Here is a 12,034-nt window from a genome sequence, read left to right on the forward strand (position 1 = left end):
TATTAAGCGCTTATAAATATAATACATAAAGCTATTAACAACAAATTCTCTCAGTGTAGAAAGATTTTCTGGAATGATATAGTTTCACTTCTCGCTCATATGTTGTCGTCAAATAGAATTCTATTTCTTAACATTTATAACATAGTTATTTTCACTTTAATGTTTGTGATTATTACGAGACAGCCAATGAAACACTAAGGAAGTTCACAACATATGAAATGTAGTTATTGTCATTTTAGATAAATATTTACCAAGAAAAAATAACACGAGAAAAGCTTCTTTCCTTTTTTATCTGAATGTAGTTTTAGTGTGAAAGTAATGGATTGTTAGGTAAAGTAAGGAATATTTTCAGAGTAAACCAGCAGCAAAAAAGAGGATTGATTAGTGACACATCACTACACTGAAATTAATGACATTCTTAATTAAAATGAGGTTAGTGACACTTCACTACACTGAAGTTTGTGACATTCTTAATAAAAATGAGGTTAGTGACACTTCACTACACTGAAGTTTATGACACTCTTAATAAAAATGAGGTTAGCGACACTTCACTACACTGAAGTTTGTGACATTCTTAATAAAAATGAGGTTAGTGACACTTCACTACACTGAAGTTTGTGACATTCTTAATAAAAATGAGGTTAGTGACACTTCACTACACTGAAGTTTGTGACATTCTTAATAAAAATGAGGTTAGCGACACTTCACTACACTGAAGTTTGTGACATTCTTAATAAAAATGAGGTTAGTGACACTTCACTACACTGAAGTTTGTGACATTCTTAATTAAAATGGGGTTAGTGACACTTCACTACACTGAAGTTTGTGACCAGTGAAAGACTGACCAGTAGGCAAAGTAAGTGACCCTTAACGTTTCTCAAACTAAAAGATAATTCTGTTCAGTTTTAATTACAATTTCGTGTTCAACTACGATCTCTGTAGTTGGTTGTATATTTGTAATTGACTATAATGCAGAATAAACACCTCAAGATTTGTATTCAATGCAATGTGTAGATTATCAAACATACCATGTCTACCATCGAATAACCGTAATACAGTAACCAATAATTTCGTCATCTAATGTCAAATACATTTATTATCACTTATGGAGGTTTTCATCCTTGTTTATCTTAATTATCCAGCTTCTTATTTTTCTAATCCTCAGATCATTTGTTATTGTTATCAAATGGTCAAGTCCATTTCACACCTGGGCTGAAGTCCAGAGTCATTGTCCGTCCATAGCTGGCTAATCCCCATCTACTCATTACGCAGGTGAGTAGACTTGGGATATGGAAATAACAAGAACAATCAGTCCTTGAGACTACGAGTCCAACCACACTGTTCCCTATCAAATAATCGTTCTCTGTTTATTGTATGTTTATTACTATTTCGAATTTATATAAGACGCAAGCATAAGTAGATTACTCACATTTTCGGTATAATTATACTTTGTTTAAGTTTTAAACACAATTAGTTTATCATGTGCAAAAAATTAAAATAATAAAGCCTGGAATTTCAAATGTAAGAATAGTGTCTGAAAAAAACTGTACAAAAAAGTAAATCTGATAGAATATAACAGCAAAATAAATTAACTAATTTGGTATGTTTTCAAAACAAACGAAAATTTAATTCAATATGTACTTCTGAATTATTTAGTAACTGAAGAACATCGTTGAGATTGTCTTACACTAGATCAACTTTGTACTCGGCATTATTTAAGGCATTTGAATTTTTGAAACAGTAAGAAATTTTGAAAGATCACTCATTTATTAGTATTGTAAACGTGATAGTGTTTTGTTGTTCTGTGTTCCTTCTGTATCTTTTTTTACACAGTTATTTAACTAGGAAATTTCTTATAATGTTGCAAATTGAAAACAAGTAAACGTTTTGCACGTATAAATTTGGGCTGAAGGAGAATTGTGTGTGTGTTTTGTTATAGTAAAGCCACATGGGGTTATCTACTGAGTCCACCGAAGAGAATCGAACGCCTGATTTTAGCGTTATAATTCCGAAGACTTACCGCTGTACTAGCGAGGTGGAATAAATAAATGATAAAACTTAATTAAATTATTATACTGTCAGAGTATGAACTTCAATTCTGTTGAAAGCGAGTGAAATGAAGTTTGAAGTTTCATATTTTACGTCATTTTTAGAAGTATAAATCCATATTAATACTAAAAGCGTCGTATCAATTCTGCTGTTTTAATGTTTAGAGCTTCTTCCATTAAAAATAATAGTTCAAATCGCTATGCATAGGTAGCGCTAAATACACTACCAAGTAGGAAAATTAAAAAAGAAATTACTTCTTTCCTTTCATATTTCCGTTCTTCTTGTCTACAAGAAGCTCAACAGTATTTCTGAGAGATTATAACACTAAATACAGGTTTTAAGTAACCGTGGTAGACACAGCAAAGATAGTCTGTTGTGTAGGTTTGTCTTTACCAAACAAAAATAAACCAAAAAACACATTTATTTTAAAGAAATAACATTTGGAGAATATAAACCCCAATCATTTCCTAATTAGTTTTACTATTTAGTTATGTAGAAAGTTTGAAAGCTTTTTTTTTCTTATTTTTGTTCCATCTAAATAATCTTCGAAAATATTTCGTTTAAATTTTGGAAATTTTAGCTTGTACAATATAATTACACTATATAGTGCTGTCACCTAGTGAGAAATGTTTATAATACAGCACCTAACCTACCATAACCTTGACATCGTAACTAATGAATATTAAAGATTATTACCGAACAAAGCTTCTAAATTCCATGAATGTTTTAAAGTTGATTGAAAACGTACTAGGAAGGTAATTAGTAAATCATTAAATAGGTTTCAGTTAAGTGACTGAAAAACAGAACTTAAAAGTAATCGTATTCAGAAAATGAGAGAGCTAGAGACATGATAACTTGTGAAGCATAACATATTTTTAAAAATACAATATAAAACTAACTAATATGTTATGAGTAAGAAATACGTTAGTAAATACTTATATTTTTTCTAACAATTCCTGCGATAAAGGACTAAGAACTTTATTTTCTTTGTAAATTGTTGTTGTTTTGAATTAAGCACAAAGCTACATAATGGGCTATCTGTGCTTTGCCCACCACGGGTATCGAAACCTGGTTTTTAGCGTTGTAAGTCCACAGACATACCGCTCAGCCACTGGGGAGCTTCTTTTTAAATAAATGTTATATTACAATTTTATGTAAAGAACTTCAGTTTTAAATCTTATAATGCAATGCTTAAATTATTTTGTATTCCCTAACTATAATAAACGTCAAAATCTTACAACTATAGATTTGCCAATTCGGATAGGTAATGGAATGTAATATATTGAAGAGCATAAATAACCAAGTGTAAATAAATTGTAAATAAAAAATTAGGAAGTAGGAACAAGATCACCAAATAGTAAAAAAAGCAAGGTAGGAATGGGCGGGATAATATAACAACACTTAGTGCTTTTTACATGGTGCAACCTCGTAGTGGGTATGGTCATCGTTCGCCTATTTCCACTTTTTAAAACTAAGTGAAAAGCGTGTGTAACTAAATTTGTTTGTTTTAAACCTCATTTAAGCAACCAAGTACATATATGTTATAGAATTATACGATCCTAACAAAATTCACGACATCACAAGCTTGATGTTGGAAATAAGATAGGAAGCTATAACAGTTACACTTCATTTATGGGAGACATTGTAGCTATCTGATGGGCCAAAACAATAGTATCAAAATAACCATATGATCTTTTAACTTTTTAAATCTCTTGAGCACTTAGAAAAATTAGCTACTGATAAAACTCAATTTAAGTCTAGAATTCAATCAAAGTTTCGTTCAAAGTAAAACACGAAGCAGAATTGAGCGAAATGATGGCCACACCCATTGTGAGGTTTTACGTATCAAAAACTATTAAATACTGTAATATCTCCCGCCCATTTTTACCTTGTTTCCTTACTTTTTAGTGCTCTCACATGTACTTTCTAATCTTCAATTTAAAATATTTTTTACACTTTTCACATAGGGTTGTTGTTGTTTTTATAATAACTCTGGAGAGTGATTAGGCTTATGCCCATCCTTGTCATAGATTTTCTTGAAGTTTTCTATTGACTTTTCCTGGCGTTTACTGATATCCATGCTCTAGTTTTGCTTCCATCTTCAGAGGGCGCTGTTTGCTGTGTGTTTGAGATTTAAATTTGTATTACACATATTATAGATATGATCCATTTCTACTAAAAGTACTACTGCATTTATGATAACTGTAATATTATCAAACAGAGAACTGTTATTAATCTATTTATTGCCATCAGTAATCCCATTGAACCTAAAGATAAAATTAGAGATTTTGACACTACACGATCAGAAACTTTTGATTTCACTAATTTTTAATCTAGCGTTTTTATTTATAAAATCTAATCCGTTCCATAAATATAACGAGCTCCAATATGAGATAAATGTAGCCCACAAGGTACAGAATCTTGTTTGTTGGAACCTGAATGCTCATGTATATATTAAAGTTTTACCAGCAAAAACAATACTTAAACTTTGTGCATTAGTCTCACCTATAGGTATACAGTGGTGGAGCACAGCTTTGAAGTAACACCACGTCGTTACAACCTATATCGCCACGTGCATTCATCCTGTATCTCACATTCCTGCATATTAAAAACAGCCCTGTAGCCTATATGTCATTGCCAAAAACATCATCATAAGATTGTTATGTCTATAACTCATATAGTGTATGAGAATAGGAGTTTCTCAGCGCTCATTTCAATAGAAATCCACAGACGATAAATAAGGCGACTTTACAGTATGGAAGAGCACGAATTCACATTTCATTCTCCAGCTACTTGAGATATTTTAGGGTACAGCTTATTGCAAGTCCCTTTCTGTAAGATCCTGGTACCTCAAATTGATCAACATTCCTTTGTTTTCCAATACCATTAAATATAAGAGATTACTCCTTCTTAGAAATTCTAAATTCCCATCATGAACACATATTTAAGACCTTAGTGTGTGAATATAGTTATGAAGGAGGTTAAAATTGGATACGTGTGTCACTTGTTACTGTTCTTGTCAGTCCTTGAATGACGGGCAGGTACCAGAGGATTAGGAATTAGCTAGTATGCCTCTTCTTTTAAAGGAAGGTGATAAAAATTGTCCTAATAATTATAGACCCATTAGTCTTAAATCAGTTGTGGGAAAAGTGTTGGAAAAAGTTTGTTAAAAGATGCTTTGCAAAGTCATCTGACCAAGTTTAGAATTTTATTGGATAGTTAACATGGTTTCGCCAAAGGAAATTCTTGCCTTAAAATTCTTTTGAAATTCCTTGTAAAGGTTACTGCTTATGTAGATGAGGATAAGGGGTGTAAATTTGATATATCTGGATGTTCGGAAAGTATTCGACATGGTGCCACTTAAAAGGCTTATAAAAACTGTCTCTATAGGTGTAAGAAATAAGTTAACAAATTGAAAAGAAGAGTGGCTGAATGGAAGGAAGCCGAAGAGCTGTTACAAACGGAGATCTGTCAAACTACATCAACGTCACAGGTACCTCAGAACTGAGTCTCATGGTACCTCATAACTCAGTCTCATGACCGATGCTCTTTTTGATTTACATCAATAATGTAAGTGAAGGAGTGTTCAATAAATTACTCAAATTTACAGACAATATTAAGGTTTAAGGTGTTGTTAGCTGTAAAAAGGATGCTGCTGATTTATAAAAGGATTTAGATCATTTAGTGAGTTGGACAGATAAATGTCTAATGGGTTTTAATTATGATAAATGCAAGATATCGCTTGTGGGTTACCATAATTTCAATCATAAGTATACTTTGAATGGGAATAACTTTTATCACAGAAAAAAAATGATCTTATTGTAATAGTTTACCAGTGTCTAAAGCCATCCAAGCTTTTCTAGTGGTAAGACATCCAAGCAGTGTGCTTTTCTAGTGGTAAGACATCCAAGCAGTGTGCTTTTCTAGTGGTAAGACATCCAAGCAGTGTGCTTTTCTAGTGGTAGGACATCCAAGCAGTATGCTTTTCTAGTGGTTGGACATCCAAGCAGTGTGCTTTTCTAGTGGTAAGACATCCAAGCAGTGTGCTTTTCTAGTGGTAAGACATCCAAGCAGTGTGCTTTTCTAGTGGTAAGACATCCAAGCAGTGTGCTTTTCTAGTGGTAAGACATCCAAGCAGTGTGCTTTTCTAGTGGTAGGACATCCAAGCAGTGTGCTTTTCTAGTGGTAGGACATCCAAGCAGTGTGCTTTTCTAGTGGTAGGACATCCAAGCAGTGTGCTTTTCTAGTGGTAGGACATCCAAGCAGTATGCTTTTTCTAGTGGTAGGACATCCAAGCAGTGTGCTTTTCTAGTGGTAGGACATCCAAGCAGTGTGCTTTTCTAGTGGTAGGACATCCAAGCAGTGTGCTTTTCTAGTGGTAGGACATCCAAGCAGTATGCTTTTCTAGTGGTAGGACATCCAAGCAGTGTGCTTTTCTAGTGGTAAGACATCCAAGCAGTGTGCTTTTCTAGTGGTAAGACATCCAAGCAGTGTGCTTTTCTAGTGGTAGGACATCCAAGCAGTGTGCTTTTCTAGTGGTGGGACATCCAAGCAGTGTGCTTTTCTAGTGGTAGGACATCCAAGCAGTGTGCTTTTCAAATGGTAGGACATCCAAGCAGTGTGCTTTTCAAGTGGTAAGACATCCAAGCAGTGTGCTTTTCTAGTGGTAGGACATCCAAGCAGTGTGCTTTTCTAGTGGTAGGACATCCAAGCAGTGTGCTTTTCTAGTGGTAGGACATCCAAGCAGTGTGCTTTTCTAGTGGTAAGACATCCAAGCAGTGTGCTTTTCTAGTGGTAAGACATCCAAGCAGTGTGCTTTTCTAGTGGTAAGACATCCAAGCAGTGTGCTTTTCTAGTGGTAGGACATCCAAGCAGTGTGCTTTTCTAGTGGTAGGACATCCAAGCAGTGTGCTTTTCTAGTGGTAGGACATCCAAGCAGTGTGCTTTTCTAGTGGTAGGACATCCAAGCAGTGTGCTTTTCTAGTGGTAGGACATCCAAGCAGTGTGCTTTTCTAGTGGTAGGACATCCAAGCAGTGTGCTTTTCTAGTGGTAGGACATCCAAGCAGTATGCTTTTCTAGTGGTAGGACATCCAAGCAGTGTGCTTTTCTAGTGGTAAGACATCCAAGCAGTGTGCTTTTCTAGTGGTAAGACATCCAAGCAGTGTGCTTTTCTAGTGGTAGGACATCCAAGCAGTGTGCTTTTCTAGTGGTAGGACATCCAAGCAGTGTGTTTTCTAGTGGTAAGACATCCAAGCAGTGTGCTTTTCTAGTGGTAGGACATCCAAGCAGTGTGCTTTTTCTAGTGGTAGGACATCCAAGCAGTGTGCTTTTCAAATGGTAGGACATCCAAGCAGTGTGCTTTTCAAGTGGTAAGACATCCAAGCAGTGTGCTTTTCTAGTGGTAGGACATCCAAGCAGTGTGCTTTTCTAGTGGTAGGACATCCAAGCAGTGTGCTTTTCTAGTGGTAGGACATCCAAGCAGTATGCTTTTCTAGTGGTAGGACATCCAAGCAGTGTGCTTTTCTAGTGGTAGGACATCCAAGCAGTGTGCTTTTCTAGTGGTAGGACATCCAAGCAGTGTGCTTTTCTAGTGGTAGGACATCCAAGCAGTGTGCTTTTCTAGTGGTAGGACATCCAAGCAGTGTGCTTTTCTAGTGGTAAGACATCCAAGCAGTGTGCTTTTCTAGTGGTAAGACATCCAAGCAGTGTGCTTTTCTAGTGGTAAGACATCCAAGCAGTGTGCTTTTCTAGTGGTAAGACATCCAAGCAGTGTGCTTTTCTAGTGGTAGGACATCCAAGCAGTGTGCTTTTCTAGTGGTGGGACATCCAAGCAGTGTGCTTTTCTAGTGGTAGGACATCCAAGCAGTGTGCTTTTCAAATGGTAGGACATCCAAGCAGTGTGCTTTTCAAGTGGTAAGACATCCAAGCAGTGTGCTTTTCTAGTGGTAAGACATCCAAGCAGTGTGCTTTTCTAGTGGTAAGACATCCAAGCAGTGTGCTTTTCTAGTGGTAAGACATCCAAGCAGTGTGCTTTTCTAGTGGTAAGACATCCAAGCAGTGTGCTTTTCTAGTGGTGGGACATCCAAGCAGTATGCTTTTCTAGTGGTCGGACATCCAAGCAGTGTGCTTTTCTAGTGGTAGGAAAAATACGATTTTATCTACAGAAATACTGAATGCAAGTTTAAAGAAGTTATAATTTCATTGTACAGGTCACTGGTTAGAATACATTTGGAATATTCTGCTCAGTCTTGGGCCCCTTACCTTAGGAAGGGCATTGAATTATTCAACAGAGCTAAGAGAATGGTTGCTAGAAGGGTGCTTGGGATAGAGAGATTGTCATAAGAGGAGAGGTTGCAATCTCTCAAATTGTTTTTCTTTGAAAAAAGAAGAGTTAGGGGGATCTCAGTGAAGTATTTATGATTGTAAAGGAAACTGAAACTGTTTATGTATCATATTTTTCATACTCAACAGTGAGAACAGTAGAACTAGAGAACACAAATATAAATTTATTTTACTAAGAGGATGCTTGGCCTTTGGGATAGGTTACTTTCCGATGTTGTTGAACCAGTAAACGTAAGTGAGTTTAAGAGAAAGATTAATAAGTATACAATGATAAGGACTGGCTTTAAGACTTTTGGAAATTATTAATTAATAAATTTGTATTAGTTTATAAGATGGACCAATAGGTATCACAATGTTTTAAAACATTGTTATATTTTGCATCGGAAAACACCGTTACACACCCTTCCCAAGAACGATCAATTTTCGGTGGCCTCGAACCACTTACGCCAAACGAAGCCAAAATGTAGTTGTGATACATGTCATTTCATTGCGACTTTATATCGATTGTATTTGTTACGTAACGTGCTTGATTGGTATTAAAAAATTATTTTAATATAACGAGCTCAATCTTCTGTACTGGGAATATTCTTAGACCTAATTGTAAAGGCTTTATTGAAATAATCGAACAAATATATCCACTGTAACTAAGTCTGGAAAAAATGGATATAAAGATCGTTATTCCAAATTGTATAAAACGAAAGTTTTTTAACTTTAAAGCTATGTGTATGTGTGTGTGTGTTTTCTTACAGCAAAGCCACATAGGGCCATCTGCTGAGCCCACCGAGGGGAATCGAACCTCTAATTTAACGTTTTAAATCCACAGACTTACCGGTGTACTAGCGGGGGGCTTTAAAGCTATACACTTTCAATTTACAACAACTGATATTCTAAATAAATTATGTTACAAGGTGTAGTTTTCACGACTGATTATTAGATACAACAAAATTTGTTATTTATCGCTATCGCATTCGAACACTGAATTCATTCAATCTTTGTTGATAATTCAACAGATTTCTTCCTGTTGATTGTAGGTTAAATGTTTTAACAGAATATTACGACCCTTTCAAACCTTTCATATTTGTATATAGTTTTAATTTCTTAGGAATTAAGCACTCTTGAACACGTTTAGTGTTCTGACCACCATTAGCTTTAGTTTAAGCTCTTATCTATACATAATTTATAATAGCTATACAACACTTCTATATGTGGTACAACATTACATTATTAGTTACCTTACGTTAACTTTCTACCGATCAATTTAACTGTCACACTTAACATCATCGTAACTGACAAATCTCCGATTCAACTGGTATAACAAATCGATTGGGATATCTTGGAATAATTTTTTCTCTTATCCGACCTGAACCCACAATTTAACTTCATAACTACACTTAAAGAATTACGTCTACAACCATAACTAGAACATTTAAGCCACGTTTCTTTACTATATTATTTTACACTTACAAGTTAACTTCTCCATTGTTTTGGGTCAGGTCACGGGTCTGGTCCAGCGTCCAGAGCACAAAAATAGTGCCAAACATTTATTTATGTCTAATCAAAACAATCCAAACCTTTCCATAATGGCTCATTTTTTTCACCCACATCAATATGCGGGGCTAACTCGAGTGGCAGGTGTTAAATGTTCTGACATTTTTATTTGTTAGTTTAAAATTGATACAAAAATACATCATTTCCTGCTATGCCCATTATGGACTTTGAGACTTACCACCGAGCAGATAGGTGTATTTGTTGAACTTTATTGCGTTTACAGTTCGATTCCTGTTGAAGGTTTAACTTTGTTTATTGCTTCCTATTGCAACACCACAAAACATTCAGGCTTAAATACCTCCTGATGGACATAGTGCAGTCCATTATGTAGCTTTGTACTAAGTAGAACAAACAACAAATCCTATTGACGCTTCATGTGTTTTGCTAAGTGACAGAGACTAATTAAAGTCCAATTAGTTATGTTAGCCACACCTCGTATGTTGATTATATATTGTTTTTAATATCTTAATTAAACTATCCCAGCTCTCAGGCTACTCTGAAGTTACACTGTTAATGTCGTTTAACGGGTTTTTCATTGGTTATAAGAGTCATTAGAGAATTGTGTAGAGTTTTGTTTATAAATGGTCGTGTTAATTTCGTTGTTGAACGAACATTACGTTTACGACGTTACCTGAAGAACTAATCAGTGTTCGTGTTTTCTGTAAGTGAGGTATACTATATTATTTCTTTAGTGTTACTTTCTTTCATTAACAGCACTGGTTAGAATTTTTAATACATCTAATTTTATTATTTTATAATTTTTATTGTTACACTTTAATCACAAATAAAATATTGTGTTGTTATCTTAAAACATGAATTTAGGACTAATATATGTGCTTTAAGAGGGCCAAAAGTGGTGAGATATTATTAGGTTTATGACCGAAAATGTCGATAACGTTAACGGTACCCAACAAATGAAACAATGCATTATAATCTTCATAAATAAGAACGTAAAAGCAGTTTATTTAATTAGCTATACACAATATCGGATTCTTTTATTTTAATAGGTAGCTTATCTGATCGTAACATATATTAATTACGTTTGAAAAAATAAAAATACATTATTATAATTATTATAATGCTTCAATTGTACTGTTTCCATGTATTTTAATAGTACCACTTTTTATTTTATAAGATGCTAAACTAAAGTCAGATGAGTTTTTACTTTACTCGGATAATGCATAAATAAAAAAAAAGCTATCGTCTGTTTAAATACTTTACTCCAAAAGCTATCGTCTTGTATTTTGTACGCGAATCATACGGAAGTACATCAAATGAACCTCTGCAATACATGCATTCTGACCGTGCACACTGAGTTAAACTGTAATATTTTGATTAAAATCATCTATATAAACCTTCACAGAAAAAATGTAAAAACTCGCAGAGTTAAACTATAATATTTTAATTAAAATCATCTATACAAATCTTGGAAAAAATGTAAAAATTCGCAGAGTTAAACTATAATATTTCAATTAAAATCATCTGTACAAACCTTGGAAAAAATGTAAAAAACACACACATATAGGTAGGTACATTCCTATTTATTTATCTAACGGTGTAACATTGAACCAAACCGCTCCCTAAACTTAGCGGCGAGAAAGAAATTTAAACTGCAGATGTACTTTTCTTTTCTCTCAACAGAGGTCAGGCCATGTATTTTCAAGACGGCTGGTAAAATGGGTATTAAAACTTTAATTAAAATGAAGTATAGTACAACGTTTCGACCTTCTTAGGTCATCTCCAGATTAAAGAAGGTAGAAACGTTGTTCTGTTTGTTTGGGAATTTTAATTAAAGATTTGATGCTAGCTGTGCTATGTCCCTAATTTAGCCGTCTTCACCACCCACCGCCAACTCTTGGGCTACTTCAAGTGGGTTTCTCGTCACATTCACACCCACGGCTGGGAGGGCGAGCATGTTTAGCGCGACGCGGGCGCGAGGTCAGACCACACTAAAGGAACGAGTAACAGCTACTTCGTTGTTCACGTTCTTTAACCACAACCATCATTATTTTATTAATACTAATCAGAGGGAAGGTTACCAGTAAAGCAGCACTGGACGCTCACACGACACCTTTAACTGATTAGAAACATACG

This window comes from Tachypleus tridentatus, chromosome 1 (assembly GCF_004210375.1).
Source record: "Tachypleus tridentatus isolate NWPU-2018 chromosome 1, ASM421037v1, whole genome shotgun sequence".
In the NCBI taxonomy this organism is placed as follows: Eukaryota; Metazoa; Arthropoda; class Merostomata; order Xiphosura; family Limulidae; genus Tachypleus; species Tachypleus tridentatus.